The 13,075-nt window shown below is 40.4% G+C and overlaps 1 protein-coding gene across 1 annotated transcript in view; it reads left to right on the forward strand.

The window, feature by feature from the left end:
• Nucleotides 1-13,075, forward strand: part of LOC136880901 (uncharacterized) — a 497,467-nt gene that overhangs the window by 119,814 nt on the left and 364,578 nt on the right. The gene's annotated exons all lie outside the window — the stretch shown is intronic.

Consider the following 13,075-nt stretch of genomic DNA (forward strand, 5'->3'; position numbering starts at 1 on the left):
TCACTTGTAAGGCTAAGATTAAAATGTTCTTTTTGAGCCTGTTATTATCCATTCTATACAAATGATCATAAAATTATAATCGCCGTTTCCTGATGGTATCCGTGATTATTTTGTAACTTGATAAGATTTCCTGTGATTTCTTTTTCACCCAAAATCAATTTTCACATTTTGGTCCTAAGACTTTTCTGGGTATTTTCCTTTCTTGTTTTTCAATCCCTTTTCCGACTATTATTATTATTATTGTGGGGTGGTATTTTTGTTACAAATTAACATGAAATTCCATTGCCGCGCGTGTTAACGCGCTACGGCTGTATAGTCAAGTCTACATTCGGAAGACGAGTGGGTTCATTTCCCACCGTCTGATGTCCTGAGAACAGTTTTCTATGATTTTCAATTTTCATTTCCAGGCCAAACTAAGGAACAGTTCCTATTCATAAGCCACAATCGATTGTTTGCACCTCCTTACCCAATTTCTTTCATAACTCCTCAACTGATTTGGTGTCCGGAAGGGCATCTAGCCCCAAAAATCATTCCGCATAATTCCATCTCACTTCGTCCCTGAGCACGTATAAGGAAACGCGACTAAGGCGTGGACATACAGGTATTAACATGAACTTCCATAATCAATACACACAACTGGAAGAGATCACGCAATACTAACCGTCATAAATACCCGCTAACATTTAAAGTGAAATAATTAAAAGTCGTGTGAAAGGCCGTATTTTATGGTTTAGCTTAAATTAATTCCAGGTACAATTGAAATGATAATCGATTTCAAGTAAAAAGCATTTGATCACCCACATATATACGGAGTACTAAACTTAAAATAATTAATTAATCCCGGTCAAACTATTCATAACCGCTCACAATTACAATTCAACATTCAAAGTGTAAGTCCGTAAAGGTGAGAAACCTATAATGTTAATAAACCTTGACACAATACACAACATTCACGAGCAGCCCTGAAGATGGTTTTCCGTGGTTTCCCATTTCCACACCAGGCAATGCTGGGAGCTGTACCTTAATTAAGGCCACGGCTCTTCCTTCCCACTTCTATCTCATCGTCGCCATAAGACCTATCTGTCTGGGTGCGACGTAAAGCCAATTGTAAAATACACAGTTCAAAAAATTAGAGCAGCATGTTTTTGAACGTATGCCATGCTCCAAAAAACAATACCTCACACCGAGGTATATTACCAACTAAACCTTTATTCTTTACCGTTGAAGTATACAAAAACATCGATGGATTCGCGTTCATTTTCAGAACACAAACAAGTGTCCAAATAGGGGCGAAAACAAAGTGATAACAGTCCTCCAGGGTGGATTTTTATCACAGTTGAAGAGCTTCAATATGGTATATGTCCTCCACGAGCATTTATCACAGCTTGGCACCTACGTGGCATGCTCCGTATAAGTCGACGGAGGTCACTTTGCGATTCCAGGTCCCATTCCTCTATGAGAGCCTGTTCGAGGTCTTTGAGAGTCTGTGGTGGAACAGGACGCCCACGAACAATTCTGTCAAGCCTATCCCACACATGTTCGATGGGATTAAGGTCGGGACTCACTTCTGACCATTCCATCTATTGAATGTCCAGTTCTCACAAGACACCTCTGGTGAATGGCGCTGCATGAGCCATGGCATTGTCGTGCATGAGTACGAATTCAAGGCCAACAACGTATGCAGCAACCAACGCATGCTGTAGCAGTATCTGCTCGATGTACCCCGCAGCGGTAAAATTACCACGGACGACGACATGATCCGTACGGCCATCAATACTGATGCCAACCCACACCATCACAGAACCTTGTCCGAATCGGTCGCCTTCCTGGACAACATTTGGCTTGTACTGCTCACCACGGCGTCTTCATACACGATGACGTCCATCACGCTATGTCATGGAAAATCTGGACTCGTCTGTGAACAACACAGGTCTCCATTGGCGAAGTTGCCAGTTGACGTGGGAACGGGCAAACAGAAGGCGAACTGTGCGATGTTGTTGCGTTAAACGGGGCACTCGAACAGGACGTCTGGGTCGTAAGGACACTTCTCTTAACCTGTTCCTTACTGTCTGGTCAGACACCGTGACTCCAGTGACCCTCCTGAGGTCTTGTTGCAGTTCTCCGGCAGTTGCTGAACGACGCCACAACGCACAGATGGTCAGATAGCCGTTATCATGTGGGGTTGCCATGCTTCCACGACATTTTCCAACCTTCCTTGTGAAATGGCCTGTCTCATTGTAGCGATTCCACAAAAATAGGTCTTATGGCGACGCAAGGATAGGAAAGGGCTAGGAGTGTGAAGGAAGCGACTGTGGCCTTAATTATGATACATTCCCAGCATTTAGCTGGTGTGAAAATGGGAAACCGCGGAAAACCATCTTCCGGGCTGCCGACAGCGGGATTCGAACCCACTATCTCCCGAATGCAAGCTGACAGCTACGTGACATAAATCTCACAGCCACTTGCTTGTTCTAGAGCGTGTGTATAACATAATATCACAGCTAAAACTAATGGCTACCAACAGTCTGCGAGGCCACCAAGCATTGTCTAATAATAGTTACTGGAAGGAAGCCATCATACTAGACCTGGACCATGTTATAATGCTCGTGAAGTTTTAAAACGTCCACTCCACACAGATTATATTTCCCACGCATTTAACAGCCTATAATTAATTAAATTAACAAGGTGAAAATTATTATAATAATGAAACCATTACGTAACATCAAGCTGGCTCCTAGACAAGCAGGAGTTGTACAGGTAAATATCAACAGGACAGGAATGTCGAAATAACTAGGTGAATGGATAGAGCTCAACATCTTCAATAAAGAATCCTTCGCATCATGGATGAGGAAAATGGAAGAAGCATTCCGTTAACCAAGGGTATCTACAACAAGAAATCAATATCGCTAATTGCCGAGCTTAGACATTACTGCGCAGTCAAGCCTTAAACGCAGCAGAGTGCCTTGCAATACAAAGGAAAGGTCTTAAGGAGAAACTCGAAGTCAAAGAGCGAAACATTCTGAGAAAAATCTTGGGCCTAGTAAATGAATTTGGTGAATACAGACGACGGCACAACCACGAACTCTAAACCTACATCGAAAAAATAATTGATGTGACACGGAAAAGGAGAATTGTATTTTATGGTTTCACAGAACGAATAAGCTCAGTGAGATCGACAAGCAAGATCTTTGTCCACTTTCTGGGAGAAAAAACCGAAGGACCCTGGTTCACGAAGGTGGAAAGAGACTTGAAAGAAGTGGGGATTACGTATGACGATATCCGAGAGTGTAACCCGCTTAAGATGAAACTCAAAGACAATCTGTTTTCAAGAAAAGCTTAAGTTTAAAACAGGCAGGGCGTAGACTGTAGAAAGGAAGCAACAACAGTGAGAACGAAGGAGACGTTACTAGGGAAATGTTAAAGCTCGAGAAAGACAACAGTTGGATTAACGTGGTCCGTAACTGGCCGAAATAAGAACACGAAGAAAAAGAAAACTAGATCAAATAGATCCCATGGATACTGAATCAATGCAGTTTGTATCATAACGTTACAAATATTATTTTTTCTCGAATTGAGCCTCTATGGACTGCGTGTTAGCAACCAATATCATTTTCAGTGTCTGTGTTTTGTTCGTCTGCGGGCTTTGACATCCTGCCAGTATCTCTTGAGCCCATCGATTAGTGCTTTCTTCCTCTCCTCTGGTAAAGGGCCTCTCCGTCTTCTGGGTTCTGTCTCCACCCTGATAGCTTTTCACCATCAACCTGAAACTAACCCTGTCTTTAATTTCATCCTCTGTAATGTCCACCTCTCTCAGATCTTTCTCACACTCTTGGAACCATCTCAACTTACATGAATTTGGTTTTTAGAAAATTCCAGATTTTCTTTGTGAGCCGATCATTATTCATACGGAAAACGTGCTCATAAAAAGCAGTCTTCTCTTTCTAATTGTTCTTATTGGTTCCATCTTGCTGCATACTTCTTTATTGGATTTTAGTCGAACCTGCGCGCCAAACCATCTGTTGCCCAAATTATTATTATTATTATTATTATTATTATTATTATTATTATTATTATTATGCATAGGTACTCAACATAAGACAAGAGATTACTATAAAACATTTCGGCAATACCAAACAAATTATACTCCCCCAACACTCCTAATGAGATATACTAATGGAAAACAGGCACATACTAATCAAGATAATGCGGAAATTTTAGCTAGATACTTTGAGAACTTACTTAACAGTGAGGAACCTTCAGAATACCTGCAATATGACACACATACAAAAAATAGGATACCTTTAGAAAAGGTTACACCGCCCGTTTATAATGAAGTACGAGCAGCAATTGATTCCCTTAAAAATTATAAAGCACCGGGAGAGAACCAAATCGTCGCAGAGGTATGGAAGAATGCTAATGACCAAACCGTTCATAATCTACATAAACATCTTATAGATATTTGGAATACTGCTACAATGCCCGAAGAGTGGAATATGGCAATAATTCAACCATTGCATAAAAAGGGCGATAGATCTGATCCAAATAATTATCGGGGAGTATCATTATTGGATATTACATATAAGATTTTATCTAAGATTATCTATAACAGAATACAGGGACATCTTGACTGTGAACTAGGGGAATATCAAGGTGGATTTCGTCCAGGAAGAAGCTGCCCTGACCAAATCATCAGTTTAAAATGGATTATGAAACATCATAGATCTAGAAACAAAAATTTAGTTATTACGTTTGTTGATTTTCAAAAGGCGTATGATAGTATACATCGTTAATCACTGTTGAATGTCCTTCAGGAACTTGGTCTACATTCCAAACTTATTAGCGTGATTGGCATGACTCTTAATGAATACTCAATCTAAAGTTAGATTCAGAAATGAGTTACCTAAATCATTTGCAATTACAACAGGCCTCCGCCAGGGAGATGGACTTTCGCCATTATTGTTCAATTGTGTATTGGAAAAGGTCATGCGAGAGTGGACTAAGCAATGTCCTCCAAAAGTCAAAATTGGAAAAAATATCAAACTAAATTGCTTGGCATTCGCGGATGATCTTGCGATACTGGCAAATCGTTTCGAAGAGGCTAAAGTTCAATTGGAAGAACTTGCAAATGTAGCGAAAAAAGTTGCATTGCAAAATTTCGTATGATAAAACAAAAATAATGCCTACTTTCAGAACTCTAAATTCAGAGCTATTATTAAATAATAATAAACTAATTGAAATTGTAAGTACATTTAAATATTTGGGTGAAAATCTCACTTGGAATTGCAATGAAAAACCATCAATAGAGAGCAGAATATATAAACTGAAGCAGGCACAACGGATAACTTGGCCTACATACAAAAAGAAATGTCTTTCGATTAATGCTAAATTTAGGCATTATAACTCTGTTATTAAACCAGAAGCAACTTATGCTTGTGAAACATTACTTAAAGTCAATACTACATCAACAACAGAACGCTTACAACGAGTTGATTGAAGGATACTCAGGACGATCATAAACAAAAAACATCAGGTGGATGGACAGTGGAGATTGTTGCCGAATGAGGTTATCTATCGGGAAAGTGAGTCCATCACAGACACGATGAGAAAAAGAAGAATTGCCTTTTTTGTCATATATTTCGACTAAGTGATAACAGAGTTTTAAAACAATTATTTAATTACTTTTGGAATAGTAAATCAAAAAACAATTGGTTTAAAGAAGTTCAAAGTGATTTGGAGGAGTTGAATATTACCATGCAAACCATAGAAAACAGAGGCGAGAAAAGTATTTTGAAGAATAAATGCATCAGGCTTCCTCTGACCACTGTACAGAGGAAACAATATGTTATAACGGATGCGGAGAGGGCAGCCAGGTCAACCGGACTCAATACTTTTTGGGAGAAGAAAAGGAAGACAAATTTGTTGTAGTCAGATTTAAGTGCTCCAATGTGGGCGTAAACTCTGTAAATAAATAAATAATTATGCATAGGTTTAGGGATGAGTTGTAAATTACAAGTAAGGTGATGTTGATTTAAGAAAGTTTCCATGTTTTAACCGGAATACGGTGAATGCGAAAGGAATTATCAATACAATAGTGAAAGAAGATGTTAGGGCGGTGGAGGTGGGATGAGGAATAATGAAGAAGGGTATGGAGAAATAAGCTCAGGCTGCCACACTGAATATCGTGCATTAGCTCCATAGCAGCTAGAGCTAGCTTCGAAAACGTCAGCTACTGCTTACTTGAATAGAGGTTTGGAAATTGAAAGCGTCTTGCATCAAAGGGAAGAGGAAGAAGATCTCGCTCTATTCCCTTAGCTGTTAAATATATCTTGGTGCGGTCTCTCTCTAACCTGGAGATTATTTTCTCTCTGTCCCGCTCTCGCTCATTCTCTCTCGCCAAGCGCAATATGTCGCTAACGCAGATCCTGCAAGTGGAAAGTCCACCCACGTATACATATGGGCACTCTCGCATGCAACTTATAAAAATATATTTTTTATGCCAGCGTAGAATAATCAAGGAACGTGGACTTTGGTTTGCGAGAATTCCTGGAAATCCCACCGTCCTGGAGGTATTCCTTAAAATTCCTCAATGTCCCCGTATTCTATAAACTCAAAACATTTATTGGTTTAAAAATTTAGTTTACATCCGAAAGAAACAATAGATTTATAAGTAGCCTGACCGCACGGACAGGAAATATTATTTTCCAGACGGTTGTCGAAAGTAAACTTCAATCAGATATATTAGTGCCAGTGAGTATGAAACTTGCTATTCTGAGCTACTGAAAATCACAGAATTGTTTTCCCTTTACTCCTGTGAATAATGCAAATATTGAGTGGATGTTTCCACCAAATTCCGCTCAATGGACAGATGATAGAAACATATTGATAGAATCTGTGAAGGGTATACTTTTTAGTTAAATATAACTCAAGTAATATGAGCAATGTATGTTCTAAAACAATGGGTGATGAGACAGCACTTTCCCACGAGGTCATTGACCCCTAGTTGAGTAGTAAGGCTATGTCGATTCTGGAATTTGGACATTGACCCCTAGTTGAGTAGTAAGGCTATGTAGGTTCTAGATCACTGAACGCGGAATAACGTCATAACCCTGCGTACGAGAGCAAGCCTAACCTCACAAACTCCATTGAAGGGGCCTAATTGGCCAGGGAATGATCTAGGGCGCTTTTGATTCCGTCTAGGTGAGGTTACGACGTGATACGCATAGTACGAGGGCAATGCTAACTTCACTGGCCAACCTAGCGTGTTTTTGACCGCTAGGTGAGGTTATGACGTCATATCCTTGCGTACGAGGGCAATACTAACCTCACGGGCACCTTTGGAGGAACCGAATCGGACGGGCCCCCTTGGAGGAGCCGAGTCGGAAATGTTCACGGACCACTTTGGAGGAGCCGAATCGATCGGGCGCCCATGGAGGAGTCACAAATCGATTAGGTGACCCGCAGATGAGGTTAAGACGTCATTATGACGTGTTAAACTAATCTTGCGCACGAACGCTAGCCAAAGCTCACACACACAGGCTCTCCTTAGAGGAGTCCAATCGGTTAGGAGACTGGTAGCAGAGGTTATGACGTGTTAACCTAACCTCGCTACAAGGAACGCCAACCTAACCTCTGACGGGTTCCCTTGCAGGAACCGAACTAGTGAGGTGAATTGTAGGTCTGGTTAACACGTGTGTTAACCTAACCTTGGCCACGAACGGTAACCTACCCTCACACACGCTCTCCGCGACTTCGTGAGTTACTGTATAATATGACTAGTAGATCCCGCTAGACACATAAACAGGGGGAACAGCTAGTGCGCATGTGCGCGAGTACATTAGCTTGAGGTACACTCAGACGGCGAGTTTGCAAGTTATTGTAAAACGGATTTCTCACGCACTCACAGGCTCTTTGCCCGTCTCCCCCTTGGTGTAGTGCCGGAGCTGTGACGTAATAAGCGAAGGCGATTTAAAAACGCATGTTAATCTTTACATAATCGAACGCGCAGGCCTTCTACTGACAGAGCTGTGACGTCACAGTGTAGGTGATTTGAAATGCGGACTGCTGGCTAAGGGTGCATGACGTTATAACCTAATGTGCATACATTCCTTGTCTCGTTTCTCTACGGTGTCGGCGAATAGCATCGAGAGGTCTGCTCAGGGCTTTACGCTCCATCCGACGGACAAATAACCATCAACAGCGTTATATGCCCTCACTCCATATGAGCACTGCGGAGAGGATTGGAATTTAATCAAGGCTTTTTTGGACACACAATCTAGTAATTAGAAATTGTATACCACCAACTACCTTACCCTGACAGGCTGAATGGCTCAGACGGTCGAGACGCTGGCTTTCCGTCGCAAACTTTTCAGGTTCAATCATATTTATATAATGCTGACTGAATACTTCGGCCTTCTGTAAATTCTCAGAACTAGATGTTCTTCAGCCTACATATTCATAAAAATAAAATGGTGACGGCTAGGAAAACATTTGCTAGGTATGAGGAGGGAAAGGGAATGCAATAAGCAGAACATTTTAAATTTAATGAAATATTTATTGTGTAATTATTTACACAATTAAACAAACTACTACCGATTATACTACAGTCTTGGTCATGCTGCCGACAAGGTTGCTGTACCCCTTAACATCTTAGTGTGAAGAGGTAGCATGCTTCCAAAACTGTAATGCCACCTGCAACATTCAAATTAAACAAAACATTGATCGTTTATGAAATTAAGTTTTCAAAATATATTATATTATTTATGTTATGCTTCGCAAAGAAGTTAATGCAGTTCTTACCTTAATGTCATCCATATGTTTAGTTCCTTTCTGAATCATTATCGGGTACTGTGAAGAAGGGAAAAGTTCACCCATACACTTCCTACCGCTTACAACATTCGGATTAGGTCCATTGCAATCGCATTCGATGTGATTTTCACTTCGATGCTTGTAATATTGTCGACAGCGTCTGCATGAAGCTACATCGACTGAAATCTTACTGTGGAAAGGTATGATGTCCCAAAAAGCATCTACAAAAGGAGCAGCATACGTAGATAAAAATCCTGGTGCTAAGCACTGAATCAGATGTTTTGGCATCTGATATAAGGTTCTATGTTTACAGAACATCTTAATAGCCTCACTTAAGTGAGGTAAATAAGATGTAGCGTATTAGTTTCGCTGGTAGGCGAACAGGATGCACATTCACAATTTTGTATGTTATCAAGATGATTGTCTGTAACCGAGTAGTATTTTTCTTCTTTCCGTTCCATAGTGTGCGGTGTAAAGCACACACTAATTATGATGATGAAGGGCTATACTTATTTATAGCCTTGTAACAATATTCGATAGTGGATGGTAAATGACATCACTCATATGAATAATAAGACAACAGGCTGTTGTGTTAGCAGGAATATTTCCAGATGTTTCAAATGCTGAACGAATATCGACAGTAGATTCTTTTATAGATTCTTCATGATAAGACCAGTCTATAACTACAATCGGTGCTTTATTTTTAAATTCTTCAGGCGAAAGAGAGGACGATCTTCTTTCAGATAATACGATGATTGAAAATTACAAAACATGTCATAGAGCAAACCAAATTTATTTTTCTCAAAATTAATGTCCTTGTTTTCGCAGGGATACTAATTTCGTTCAGATATAGTCTAATATTTATTAATTTACAGTGATCAAACTGTGAGCTTTTTCATGGTTGAATTTACAATGGGTTTGGAATGTATAAATAATATACAAAGGCTTTTCAGTAAAACGTGACGTTTTAACATCACAGCTATGCTTGTTTGTAGGTGGTAACACAGAATACTCATGCAGCTCCCATCATTTTCTACAATCTTGAGCAATCGAAGTTTTTCTCGATCGGATAATGTTACATGTTGAATCCTCCACAATATACGATGAAGAGTAATTTTCGAGTCTGCTGGTAATTCTGCTGCTTTAAGAGAATTGTAATCAATTCCATCACGGATCAGAATTAGCTCTTGTTTTGCGTTGATTATAATACGTCTAAAATCATCAGCAAAGCCAAGAATATGTTTTAATGGTAACATACCAGAAAAGGTACCGTCCTGATTAATCATCCATTTGTTATTAGCTTTCGGACACCAACCTGCCATCGGTAAAATATTACTTTCTCCATCACTATAAGAAGGGTAGAGTTTCATTGCACGTGTAATACCAATATTCTTCGATCTATCTACGTCCACATTATTTACTTCGTAACGCGCTTCAGAAAAGGGAAAAGCTAGACCATGGTTGATTAGTTGAGCTGTATGAAATGTCGTATAGCTTTTAGTGCTGGGATATCCCAGGACGGGTTCGGCTCGCCAGGTGCAGGTCTTTCTATTTGACTCCCATAATGATGAAGACAACACATACACCCAGCCCCAGTGCCATTGGAATTAACCAATTAAGGTTAAAATCCCCGGCTCCGCCGGGAATCGAACCCAGCACCCTCTGAACCGAACGCTGACCTTTCAGCCAACGAGTCGGACAGTTGAGATGTGATTGGTCGAGTCCAAACGTAAAAGGTTGATAAGAATGAAGCTCACTTTGTACTACAACTTCATGAGTTTCTACTGTGTTCGAACGTCTAGTATTTCTTCCATTTTGTTGTACAGAGTGATTAATTTGAAAGTTCAGAGCGGAGTGCCGAGGATTAGGCACGCTGGGAAGCGGAGACAGCGAGCACAGTGCCTGCCATGACAAGCAGGCATAGTCGGCTCAAAGAAGCGGCATGATTACGCCTATAGAAACCAAACGGAACTGAACTCACCGGCTACATAGATGCTCTGGACAAAAAAGTAAATGAATAAACAAATAAATAAATCAAGTAGGATATTAAACTGAACTCGCCAGTAATAAATATATATAAACAAATAAATCAACTAGGAAATTAAACTTAACTCCCCAGTATTTACAGACGATGCTGAAAGTGATCTCCTTCAGCTGCTATGCAAGCTTCACATCTTGTAATGAGATTTCGAAACACACTTTGTAGTTCATGGACGCCGATGGAATGCACAATGTTCCTAATTTTAATTTTTAATTCTTCTGCAGTTTGAAGATTATTCCTGTAAATTTTTCCTTTGAGATTTCCCCGTAAATAAAAATCACATGAGCTTAAATCAGGCAAACGAGGGGGCCACAAGCCTTTACTGATGATTTGATCATCATCGAACATTTCCCGTAACCGTCGCATGGAGCTACGCGCCGTCTGGGCCGTTGCACTATCCTGCTGGAAATAGCCGTACCTTTTCTCTTCTTCAATCAGTTCAGCAAAAAATGGATCCAGAATGTTGTGAATATAACGGTCAGAAGTAATCGTGTCCTGAAAAATATCGGACCGATAATTCGTCGGGCACCGATAGAGCACCACACACTCACCTTCATATCGTGCAGAGGTATCGGCTGTAAAATGTGTGGGCTTTCTGTATCCCAGATTATATTGTTCTGTGAATTGGCATATCCACTCAAATGAAACCAGGCTTCGTCGCTCATAAAATGAAAGTTCGGATCCACAACACCGTCGTGGACACTATTAATTAGCCAATTGCAAAATCCTATTCTTGCATTGAAATATGTAGGCAGTATGTTATGGACTGAATAAGTCCGATAAGATCGTAAATGTAACAATTTTGTTGCATTATGTGCTGAAGAAGGTGAAATACCACTTTCCTGAGCAACTCTCCGAAGCGACTTATGTGGACTGACCTGGAGTCTTGCCTGTATATCTTCTAACCTCTTTTGTGTGAGAGCTGTTCTCCTTCGCTTCTTTTTCTTCTTGCTTACGGAACCAGTACTACGCCACTTGTAAACGAGATGATGCACGTAACGTTTTGACGGTACTGTCGCACCGAGAAATTGTCTACGGAATTTTCGAAGGCCCCTTTTAACTGGTTTCTTCTTCTTGTGCAAATAACACTCGACCAAAAATATTCTTTACTCTATAGTGAATTTAACCATCGTGATAATAACCTCACAACATACCTTAAAAATCCAATAGTTTCTAGCGAACTGAGGGACAGAGTGCTAAACAGCTGCGCGCTGGCAGTGAACACTTCTTATCTCGCCAGTGTTGACAGAAGCCATATGGCGCTCGCTCGGGACTTCCCACGGCATCCGAGCAGAAGTCTGAACACTTAAATTATTCTCCTTGTAGTAGCGTATAACCTAAATCTACGAGAATATGCTTATGATCATCTGTTAACTCGTTGAGTCTCCTCAAATAGTTGCAGTGAGAATGAATATCCATTCAGACGTAGGTTGGCCTAGTGAATGTAAACTCTTAAAATCAAGACGTGAGTGAGGAAATCACATTTTTATTTCTAAAACTTGAACATTAGAAGCCTTCCAGCTGAGTGCCAGACCACATATGTAGGCCATATTTTATTTATATGGAAAATTCACATTCCATATTTTTAACCTTTATCGAGTAGTCATCTTTCATTCCGCAGCTGCTATCAGGGATTTTTATGTACCTTTCCTCGTCAAGTGCTAGCTTTGGGATTCCAAGGAGCAGAGCTCAATAGAATGCGGTATTTAATATCGCCCTCTCCACCGTCACCTCCCACGAGAGGAAGTCGATTGCCGGCAATATCCAAGTAATAAAAAGAAAGGTGAAGACTTCCTTCATACTCCTATATGAGGCCTTATACAGCCAGATGTGGCAGTGTGGTAAATGATATAGTAATTCAAGTCCAGTACATTTTACTAATGTTGTTATATGTCTCATAGGATTCCAAAGTCGGCATTTAAGGTTGAAATTTCAGTGACTATACACGAAAGTTGAAAGTACTAGGTAGAAGCAGGGTACATTTCATTCAGATTTTTGGTTTCCACTACCAATCGCTAAACATTTATCAAAATCCTTGCCTTGCTTCAGTTTGAACCCAGATACAATAGAGTCATCAGCTGAATAAATTTCTACCGAGTGAGTTGGCCGCGCGGTTAGGGTCGCGTAGCTGTAAGCTTGCATTCGGGGAGACAGCGAGTTCGAATCCCACCGGCAGTAGCCCTGAAGATTGTTTCAGTATTTTCCCACTTTAACACCAGAAAAATGCTG

This window comes from Anabrus simplex, chromosome 9 (assembly GCF_040414725.1).
Source record: "Anabrus simplex isolate iqAnaSimp1 chromosome 9, ASM4041472v1, whole genome shotgun sequence".
In the NCBI taxonomy this organism is placed as follows: domain Eukaryota; kingdom Metazoa; phylum Arthropoda; class Insecta; order Orthoptera; family Tettigoniidae; genus Anabrus; species Anabrus simplex.